Source organism: Camelus dromedarius, chromosome X (genome assembly GCF_036321535.1).
Source record: "Camelus dromedarius isolate mCamDro1 chromosome X, mCamDro1.pat, whole genome shotgun sequence".
Taxonomy (NCBI): domain Eukaryota; kingdom Metazoa; phylum Chordata; class Mammalia; order Artiodactyla; family Camelidae; genus Camelus; species Camelus dromedarius.
The window spans coordinates 57,495,331-57,506,605 of record NC_087472.1 but is presented as its reverse complement, the minus strand read 5'-3'; positions in this window follow the sequence as shown (position 1 = coordinate 57,506,605).

Here is an 11,275-nt window from a genome sequence, read left to right as displayed (position 1 = left end):
TGCCAGATCCCTGGTTCAGTTCACCATCATCTTTCCCTAAAGTACCATACTATCCTCCAAAGTGTTTGCAGGTCTGTTCCCCTACAAGCCATTTCCATAAATCTGAACAATCACTCTAAAATAGCCTTCTTCTAAAAAGCCTCCTTCAAGTGGCTTTCTGATGCTTAGAACGAAATCCAAACACTAAACCATGGCTAATAGAATTTGCCAAAGATTTGTCTCTACTCCACATTCACCACTCTTTTTATCACTCTATACTCCTACCATAAACTTAACTGCTTTCTGCCTTCCACACTCATTCCAAATTTCTGGGCTTTGTTTTTATGTGATGTTTCCTCTTTTACAAGCTATTCCTACTCACCCTTCAGATAACAATCTTTTCTAGAAAGCCTTCTCTGTCCGATGTTCATTACTCCTCACTCCTGAACTGTGCCTATCATGATTTCATAATATTGACATTTCATATACCTTTGCATGTATCTTCCTATTGGATGCGAACTCCTTGAGGGCAGGAGCCCTATCTATCTTACCCAGCACTGTAATCTCCAATCACCTACAACAGCAATGAAAATCTCATACTTGCTTAATTGATATTTGTTTAATGTATATTTCTAAACTGGCAGTGCTACTGAGTCATGGGTATTTGAAGATGGGATGCTTGATTCCAGAAGGTAAAAAGAGGGAAACGGAGTCTATGAATGTAAGCCTTTAGAATAATAACCTAAGTGAGATGGGTAGAAACTGAGCACCTTCCTATTAAGGAAGAAATTAGAATTAGATTATGTGGTGAGAGGTAAATTGTATAAAGTCCATAAGCAAGCCTAGTCCCTATCTGAGAAAAACTAGAGATATGGATAAAGCACAACTCAGCACATCACAATAATTAGGTCCTAGTAACACATTTGCTATAGGATGAGGAAACACTGAGGAGACAGTGCTGAAGGAAATATTATTATACTTTAACAACAACAACAATAACAAAAACACCACTGGATTTTTAGAGACCCATTATTGCTTAATGACTTTGAGCACTCTCTCAGAATTTGTATTTTATGCCCTTTCATTTTTGCAAAATAACCTGAGGAAGACAGCAACTATTATTCATTTAATTGGCATAGAATGATTTTCACCAATAAAATCCATTATATATTGATGAGCAAGGACTTTTAAGAGCATTAGTTTAAATTTTATTGTTCGTCCAAATTTTAATCACATTTACTGAATGATGTCATCTATAATAGGTGAAAAGTATTATGATGTATGGTGCTGTGGAGAAATTATAATGAGGAAATTTCATAAGAAGCTTATAGCATAGAATGATACAAACACTTACATCCACAAGTCCAAAGTGTGAAGGAAGTATGGGATCAGGAGAGACGAATTCCAACTGGGGATAGAAACATAAGAAGTTTTTTGAAAGATGCAAAATTTTAGCTGGGCCTTCTTTAAGGAATGGATAAACCTTTGAGAGGCAAAATACTAGAGCACTCAATGAAGAAGTAATAACTTAAAGAAGGGCCAAGAGGTAAAAGTAAAACATGTGACGGATCTCGAATGTCTCCCTGAGGAACTGGGGTTTTATTAAGAAGTGAACCCAACTACAGACATGTGTTTTAGGAAGATAATTCTGATAGCATTGGGGGATGGGGAGGGATGGACTGGAGGAGAGGTGAAAGTAGAGCTACAGACTACTTAGGGTGCTACAACCTCCATTTGAAAGTAATAAATGGGGTTGGGTGTTTGAGGTAATAAGAGCCTAACCTACAAAAGTGCAATGAGAACAAAGAAAGACAAACTGGATATGCTCTAGGAACAAATGTCTGTTTTTTGAATGAATAAGCAATGGTAAATCAATGTTATTTGGCAAAATACTGTTTTTTGAGGGATTCTGAAGGCATCAAGAGGAGACTAGGATGACATGTCTGACTTTACGTAAAATAAATAATAAAGGAAGGAGTTGTTTTGTGAATCATTCATGTATCTGATACGAAATGTTGCTTGGGGTGTTCCACATATGTTCTGAGCAGGTCTTCAGGATATCAATGGAGAAAGAGTAGATGCTAGAGCTTAAAATAACACAAGCTTCACAACAGTTTAAGTTGGGCATTTCTTGGGTTTCCCTTGAACCTTTCATCTTACTTTTGAGCAGCGATTTTTTTCCTAAAAGGCTAAATATAATTTTAGAATAGCTTCTTAGCTCAATTTATAATAAATGTCTGATGACCTCTTAAATTTGTAGAGTAATAGGGAGAACAGGCTGGAATTATAGGAATGGAAAAATAATTCAGAGCCTTATTTGTTCAATGGAGGTAAAGAGGCCAATTTAACAAGCTGTTATAAGAATTAAAATGTGCTCTACAACCCATGTAAAACTGAGAATCTATTGCACTTAACACACATTTACTGAGGCATAAGCAAGGACACTACGAGATGCTGTGGGAGTTAACAAAGGTGGACAAATGGTCTCTGCTCTCCAGGAGCTTATAGTCTAGCATAGCATAGATAAGAAAAAAAATCACAATGTATACAAGCCTCAGTAACTAACTGGAAAGCTGGCTAGTGCCTCAGTAGAGATGAGAAAAAAAACCATATTTTTATTTGTATTGGACAACCAGATTTTTTTGGTCCAGGTCTACGGCTTGTAATATACTTTAAACATTACACTTTAACAACTCTAAAAATGTGTGGCATTGAAGTGAGTATTTTGGATTGGAAAATAAAAGATAACGTTATTCATAAGTCTAGCTGTGGCATTCAACTTTTTATATTAAAGAGTTCAATATGTTTTGACTTACATTCTCACTCTCTCATACCATTCCTGTGGTGTACAGAAGACAGACATTATCCAGAGTATGCAGTGAAGTCATCTCTCCAAGGTCCTTCAACAACAAATAACAGAGCAAGGACTGGAATGTAGGTTTCCTAATTCTCACGTTAACCTCCCCTCATTTAAACCCCATTCCTTCCCAAGATGATACTTAAAAAAAATTAAATAGAATCCTTTCCATTAAGTACTGTCAACTATAATTTGTTTATGACATTTTTGTTTATTCTAAATCTTAGTCCCTGGAAATATTTTAAAGACATTACACTGGAATTTATTAGAGATGGATTCGTAAGTCTAGGCAGACTTTGCAGGGTCTGTAGACTGAATACTCAATAAATCCCTCCATTAACACAGACATTTACAAGACTGAGGTGAGTGATATTCCCTGTGAACTCACCAAAGGGCAGGGCAAAACTGACCTTTGGCAGCCACTTTCTCTTAAAAATTGGAGCCCATTTTGATATGGGGAGTTACCGCTACCCAGATGCCTTTTTAAGTCACGTTCCTGTAAGTTTAGTCAGTCAAACAACACATTGAGCTCCTATTATGTGCAAGGTATGACATAAATTAGAATTTCATCTTTCCTTATTATAAATAAGCCAGGATACTTATAAACAAAGAGAAATTGGGAACCTAGATCTGGGTTACCAAAAGTTTCTACTTTCTTTAGGCTGTAAGTTCTTAAATGTGGTGTGTGGATGGTTACAATTTGTGTTTGTGTGTGTATGTATAAACATATGTATACACACACTACACATGTATATGTATATACACATAAATGTATATATACATATACACATACATAAATATATAAGCATATTTAAATGTTATTTCTGATAAAAAGGGACTTTTTAAACATTTTTTATTGATTTATAATCATTTTACAATGTTGTGTCAAATTCCAGTATTCAGCACAATTTTTCAGTCATTCATGGACATATACACACTCATTGTCACATTTTTTTCTCTGTGAGTTATCATAACATTTTGTGTATATTTCCCTGTGCTATACAGTGTAATCTTGTTTATCTATTCTACAATTTTGAAATCCCAGTCTATCCCTTCCCACCCTCCACCCCCCTGGCAACCACAAGTCTGTATTCTCTGTCTATGAGTCTATTTCTGTCCTGTATTTATGTTTTGTTTTTGTTTGTTTGTTTGTTTGTTTTTGTTTTTGTTTTTTAGATTCCACATATGAGCGATCTCATATGGTATTTTTCTTTCTCTTTCTGCCTTACTTCACTTAGAATGACATTCTCCAGGAGCATCCATGATGCTGCAAATGGCATTATGTTGTCGGGATAAAAAGGGATTTTACTGATATAATGGGAAGAAGACCTGAGCTCAACAAGGTAGCTCTACTTGAAAACCTGTAAGTTGAAATAACTAAAGATAACAGGGTTAAAAGGAAGATAAAGTACAGATTCTTCTGTTCTCAAAAGTTATGGGGATAAACTCCATTATCTTGATTTAAATTGTCAAAAAGTTCTTTAATATGAATAATTGGTATAAAAACAGACATATGACCAATGGAACACAATAGAGAGCTCAAAAATGAGCCCACAAACTTTTGGTCAACTCATCTTCGACAAAGGAGGCAAGAATATACAATGGAATAAAGACAGTCTCTTCAGCAAATGGTGTTGGGAAAACTGGACAGCAGCATGTAAAGCAATGAAGCTAGAACACTCCCTTACACCAGACACAAAAATAAACCCAAAATGGATCAAACACTTAAACATAAGACAAGATACAATAAACCTCCTAGAGGAAAACATAGGCAAAACATTATCTGACATAAATTTCAAAAATTTTCTCCTAGTAGAAATGAAAGCAAGAATAAACAAATGGGACCTAATGAAACTTACAAGCTTCTGCACAGCAAAATAAACCATAAGTAAAACAAGAAGACAACCTACGGAATGGGAGAAAATTTTTGTAAATGAAACCGACAAAGGCTTGATCTCCAGAATATATAAGCAGCTCATATGACTCAATAAGAAAAAAATAAGCAACCCAATCCAAAAATGGGCAGAAGACCTAAACAAGCAATTCTCCAAGGAAGACATACAAAAGATCACAAGGCACATGAAAAAATGCTCAATATCACTAATTATCAGAGAAATGCAAATCAAAACTACTATGAGGTATCACCTCACACCAGTCTGAATGGCCGTCATTCAAAAATCCACAAATGACAAATGCTAGAGAGGCTGTGGAGAAAGGAGAACCCTCCTATGCTCCTGCTGGGAATGCAGTTTGGTGCAGACACTGTGGAAAACAGTGTGGAGATTCCTCAAAAGACTAGGAATAGACTTACTGTATGACCCAGGAATCCCACTCCTGGGCTTATATCCAGAAGGAAATCTACTTCAGGATGACACCTGCACCCCAATGTTCATAGCAGCACTATTTACAATAGCCAAGACATGGAGAAAGTCTACATGTCCATCAACAGGTGACTGGATAAAGAAGAAGTGGTATATTTATACAATGGAATACTACTCAGCCATAAAAACCGACAACATAATGCCATTTGCAGCAACATGGATGCTCCTGGAGAATGTCATTCAAAGTGAAGTAAGCCAGAAAGAGAAAGAAAAATACCATATGAGATCGCTCATATGTGGAATCTAAAACAAAAACAAAAACAAAAACAAAAACAAACAAACAAACAAGCAAAAAAACAAAGCATAAATACAGGACAGAAATAGACTCATAGACAGAGAATACAGACTTGTGGTTGCCAGGGGGGCAGAGGGTGGGAAGGGATAGACTGGGATTTCAAAATTGTAGAATAGATAAACAAGATTATACTTATAGCACAGGGAATCACAGAGGAAAAAATGTGACAATGAATATATATATGTTCATGTATAACTGAAAAATTGTGCTGTACACTGGAATTTGACACAACATTGTGAAATGATTATAAATCAATAAAAAATGTTTAAAAAATTTCTTGCGGTAACAGAAAAATATTTAATCTTTTTTAAACATTTTTTATTGAGTTATAGTCATTTTATAATGTTGTGTCATATTAAGTGTAGAGCACCATTTTCAATTATACATGAACATACATATATTCATTGTCACATTATGTTTTCACTATGAGCTACCACAAGATCTTGTATACATTTCCCTGTGTTATAGAGTATAATATTCTTTATCTATTCTACATATGCCTGTCAGTACCTACACATTTTGAAATCCCAGTCTGTCCCTTCCCAACCCCTGCCCGCTTGGCAAACACAAGTTTGTATTCTATGTCTATGAGTCTGTTTCTGTTTTGTATTTTATGCTCATTTTTTTCTAGATTCCACATATGAGTGATTTCAAATGTTATTTTTCATTCTCCTTCTGGCGTACTTCACTTATAATGACATTCTCCAGGGACATCCATGATGCTGCAAATGGCATTATGTTGTCATTTTTTATGGCTAAATATTATTCCATTGTATAAATATACCACTTCTTCTCTATCCAGTCACCTGTTGATGGACATTTAGGCTGTTCCCATGTTTTGGCTATTGTAAATAGTGCAGCTCTGAACATTGGGGTGCAGGTGTCTTTTTGAAGTAGGATTCCTTCTGAATATATGCCCAGGAATGGGATACCGGGTCATATGGTAAGTCTATTCCTAGTCTTTGAGGAATCTCCATACTGCTTCCACAGTGTCTGCACCAAACTGCATTCCCACCAGCAGTGTAAGAGGGTTCCCTTTTCTCCACAGCCTCTCCAGCATTTGTCATTTGTGGACTTTTGAATGATGGCCATTCTGAGTGGAGTGAGGTGATACCTCATAGTAGTTTTGATTTGCCTTTCTCTGATAATTAGTGATATTGAGCATTTCTTCATGTGCCTATTGGCCATTTCTATTTCTTCCTTGGAGAACTGCTTGTTTAGGTCTTCTGCTCATTTTTGGATTGGGTTGTTTGTTTTCTTATTAAGTCATATGAGCTATTTATATATTATGGAGATCAAGCCTTTGACAGTTTCATCACTTGCAAAAATTTTCTTCAATTCTATAGGTTGTCGTTTTGTTTTATTTATGGTTTCCTTTGATGTGCAGAAGCTTGTAAGTTTCATTAGGTCCCATTTGTTTATTCTTGCTTTTATTTCTATTGCTTGGGTAGACTGCCCTAGGAGAACATTTTTGAGATGCATGTGAAATATTTTGCCTATGTTTTCTTTTGGAGGTTTATTGTGTATTGTCTTATGTTTAAGTCTTTGATCCATTTTGAGTTTATTTTTGTGTATGGTGTAAGGGAGTGTTCTAGCTTCATTGCTTTACATGCTGCTGTCCAGTTTTCCCAACACCATTTGCTGAAGAGACTGTCTTTATTCCATTGTATATTCTTGCCTCCTTTGTCGAAGATGAGTTGACCAAAAGTTTGTGGGCTCATTTTTGAGCTCTCTATTGTGTTCCATTGGTCCATATGTCTGTTTTTATACTAATTCCATGCTGTTTTGATGACTGTAGCTCTGTAAGTATTGTCTGAAGTCTGGGAGAGTTATTCCTCCAGCCTCTTACTTTGTCTTCATTAATGCTTTGGCAATTCTATGTCCTTGATGGTTCCATATAAATTTTATTACGATGTGTTCTAGTTTTGTGAAATATGTCCTGGGTTATTTGATAGGGATTGCATTAAATCTGTAGACTGCCTTGGGCATTAAGACCATTTTAACAATATTGATTCTTCCAATCCAAGAGCGTGGGGTATCTTTCCATTTTTTAAAGTCTTCTTTAATTTCCTTCATCAACGGTTTATAGTTTTCTGTGTATAAGTCTTTCACCTTCTTGGTAAGATTTATTCCTAGGTATTTTATTACTTTGGGTGCTATTTTAAAGGGGATTGTTTCTTTACTTTCTTTTTCTGTTGAGTCATCATTAGTGTAAAAAAAATGCAACTGATTTTTGAACGTTAATCTTGTAACCTACTACCTTGCTGAATTCTTTGATTACTTCTAGTAGTTTTTGTTTGGACCTTTTAGGGTTTTCTATATATAGTATCATGTCATTGGCATATACTCATACTTAATCTCTTCCAATTTGGATCCCTTTTAGTTCTCTCTCTTGCCTGATTGCTATGGCTAGGACTTCCATGTCTAGTTGAATAGGAGTGGTAATAGTGAGCAGCCTTGTCTTGTCCCAGATTTTAGTGGGAAACTCGATTTTTTCAACATTGAGTACTAAGCTGGCTGTAGGTTTGTCATATATAGCTTTTATTATGTTGAGATATGTTCCCTCTATACCCACTTTGGTGAGAGTTTTTATCATAAATGGGTGTTGAATTTTATCAAAAGCTTTTTCTGCATTGATTGAGATGATCATGTGGTTTCTGTCCTTTCTCTTGTTGATGAGGTGTATTACATTGATTGATTTGCGTATGTTGAACCAGCCTTGTGTCCCTGGGATGAACCCCACTTGGTCATGATGTATAATCTTTTTTATGTGCTTTCAGATTCTATTTGCTAATATTTTGGTAAGGATTTTACATCTATGTTCATCAGTGATATTGGTCTGTAATTCTTTTTTGGTAGTGTCTTTGTCTGGTTTTGGTATCAGGGTGATGGTGGCTTCATAGAATGAATTTGGGAGTATTCCCTCTGTTTCAGTATTCTGGAAGAGTTTGAGAAGGACTGGTATGAGTTCTTCTTTGTATGTTTGGTAGAATTCCCCAGTGAAGCCGTCCTGTCCTGGACTTTTATTTGTAGGGAGGTATTTTATTGCTATTTCAATTTCATTTCTGGTTATCAGTTTGTTCAAGTGGTCAGTTTCTTCTTGATTCAGTCTTGGTGGACTGTATGTTTCCAGAATATTGTCCACCTCCTCTAGGTTGTCCATTTTGCTCCCATATAGTTTTTCATACTATTATCATATGATATTCTGTATTTCTTTTTCTTGTTGTAATTTCTCAATTTTTCTTTCTTATTTTGCTTATTTGTGCTCTCTCTTTTTTCTTCTTTGTGTGTTTGGCCAGAGGTTTGTCGATTTTATTTATTTATTTAAAAACATCAGCTTTTGGTTTGATTGACTCTGTTGTTTTTTTTAATTTCTATTTGATTTATTTCCTCCCTGATCTTTAGTATTTCCTTCCTTCTGCTGTCTTTTGGGGTTTTTTGCTCTTCTTTTCCTAGTTCTTTTAGTTGATGGGTTAGATTGTTTATTTGAGGTTGTTCTTCTTTTTTGAGGAAGGCCTGCTTTGCTATAAACTTCCCTCTTAACACTGCCTTTGCTGCATTCCATAAATTTTGTGTGGTTGTGTTTTCATTTTCATTTATCTCAAGGTATTTTTTAATTTCAGCTTCGATATCATCATTGACCATTGGTTTTTTAATAACATGTTGTTTAATCTCCATGCTTTCCTTTTTTTCTCCTTTGTTTTTCTGTAGTTGATTTCTACTTTCATGGCGTTGTGGTCAGTAAAGATGCTTGAGATAATTTCTATCTTCTTAAAATTGTTGAGGTTTCTTTTGTGCCCAAGTACATGATCAATCCTAGAAAATGTTCCATGTGCACTTGAAAAGAATGTATATCCTATTTTGGGGGGTTATAATGCTCTGAAATTATCCACAAGGTCTAATTTTTCTATTGTATCATTTAATTTCTCTGTTTCCTTATTTATTTTCTGTCTGGAAGATCTGTCTAGTTATGTTAATATTGTGTTAAAATATCTGACAATGATTGTATTCCCATCAATAGCCCCCTTTATCTCTGCTAGTTTTTTTATGTTCTTAGGTTCTCCTATATTGGGTGCATATACAATAATGAGTGTAATATCCTCATCTTGTGTTTCTCCTTTAATCATTATAAAATGTCCTTCTTTATCGTCCTTTATGGCCTTTGTTTTAAAGTCTATTTTGTCTGAAATTAGTACTGCTACATCTGCGTTTTTGGCTTTTCCATTTTCATGGGAGATCCGTTTCCATCCTTTCACTCTCAATCTATATGTGTCCTTCTCCCTAAAGTGGGTCTGTTGTATGCAGCTTATTGAAGGTTCTTGCTTTATTATCCAGTCTACCACTCTTTTTCTTTTGATTGGAGCATTTAGTCCATTAACATTTACAGTAATTAATAATAGATGTGTGTTTATTGCCATTTTGAACGTCATTTTCCAGTTGATTTTGTATTTCCTCTTTCTTCCTTTCTTCTTCCTTTTGTGATTTGGTAATTTTCCTTTGTGTTATCTTGGATTTTATTTAGTTTTTGTGACTCACTTACAAGTTTTTGGCTTGTGGTTACCCTTCTTTGTGTCTATTAACCCATTACTATAGCTGTTTGTATGAAACAGATAGTAATAGAAGCTCAAACCCAAGCTACCAAGAACAAAAATGTTTTAAAGAAAGAAAAAAAAATACTGTATATTTTCTTTCTTTCCTCTCCCACTCTTCATGATTTAGATGTCTTCTTTTACAAATTCGTGTTTATTCTGTTTGTAATTCATGGTAGTTATCACCTTTCCAGCTATGAGTTTCTCATTTCTGTAGCATCCTGGTTGTTTTGTATTTAGAGTAGACCTTGCAGTATTTCTTTTAGCATGGGTTTAGTGTTGCTAAACACTTCTAGTTTTTGCTTGTCTGTGAAGTTCTTTACCTCTCCTTGTATCCTAAAGGATAGACTTGCTGGATAGAGTATCCTAGGCTGCATCTTTTTTTCATTCAGGACTTTGAATATATCTAGCCACTTCCTTCTGGCCTATAGTGTTTGCGTAGAGAATTCAGCTGAGAGCCTTATGGGGGTTCCCTTGTAACTCACTCTTTGTTTTCTCTTGCTGCCTTTAGGATCATTTCTTTATCCATGACTCTGGCAATCTTGAATATAATGTCTTGGTGTGGGTCTATTTGGGTTCTTCCTTTTTGGTACCCTCTGAGCTTCCTGTACTTGGATATCTGATTCCTTCTTTAGGTTTGGGAAGTTTTCAGTCATGATTTCTTCAAATACCTTTTCAATCCCCTTTGTTCTTTCTTCCCCTTCTGGAACCCCTATTATGCATAGATTGGCATGCTTTGAATTATCCCATATGTCCCTTATATTGTTTTCATTGTTTTTATTTGTTTTTCTCTCAACTGTTCTGATTGGGTGCTTTCTGTTGTCCTGTCTTCTAGGTCACTTATTCGTTCCTCTGCATTATTAGCCTGTTCTGTACAGCCTTTAGATCAGCTCTCATCTCAGCCAATGAGTTTACCAATTCTATTTTGCTCTTCTTTATAACTTCAATTTCATTTTCGACATATTTTATATTTCTAAACACTATCTCTTTTAGTTCCTTCAGTAGTTCAATTACATCTTTTTTAAAATTTTGATTTAGTAGGCCTTCAATGTCTATTTCATTGATTGTTCTTTCAGGGAATTTCTCTGGCTCTTTCAATTGGGAGTGGTTCCTCTGCTTCATCTTGTTTCATCTCTCTGGCACTCTGGCTTTTAGAGTATCAATTATCTATTGT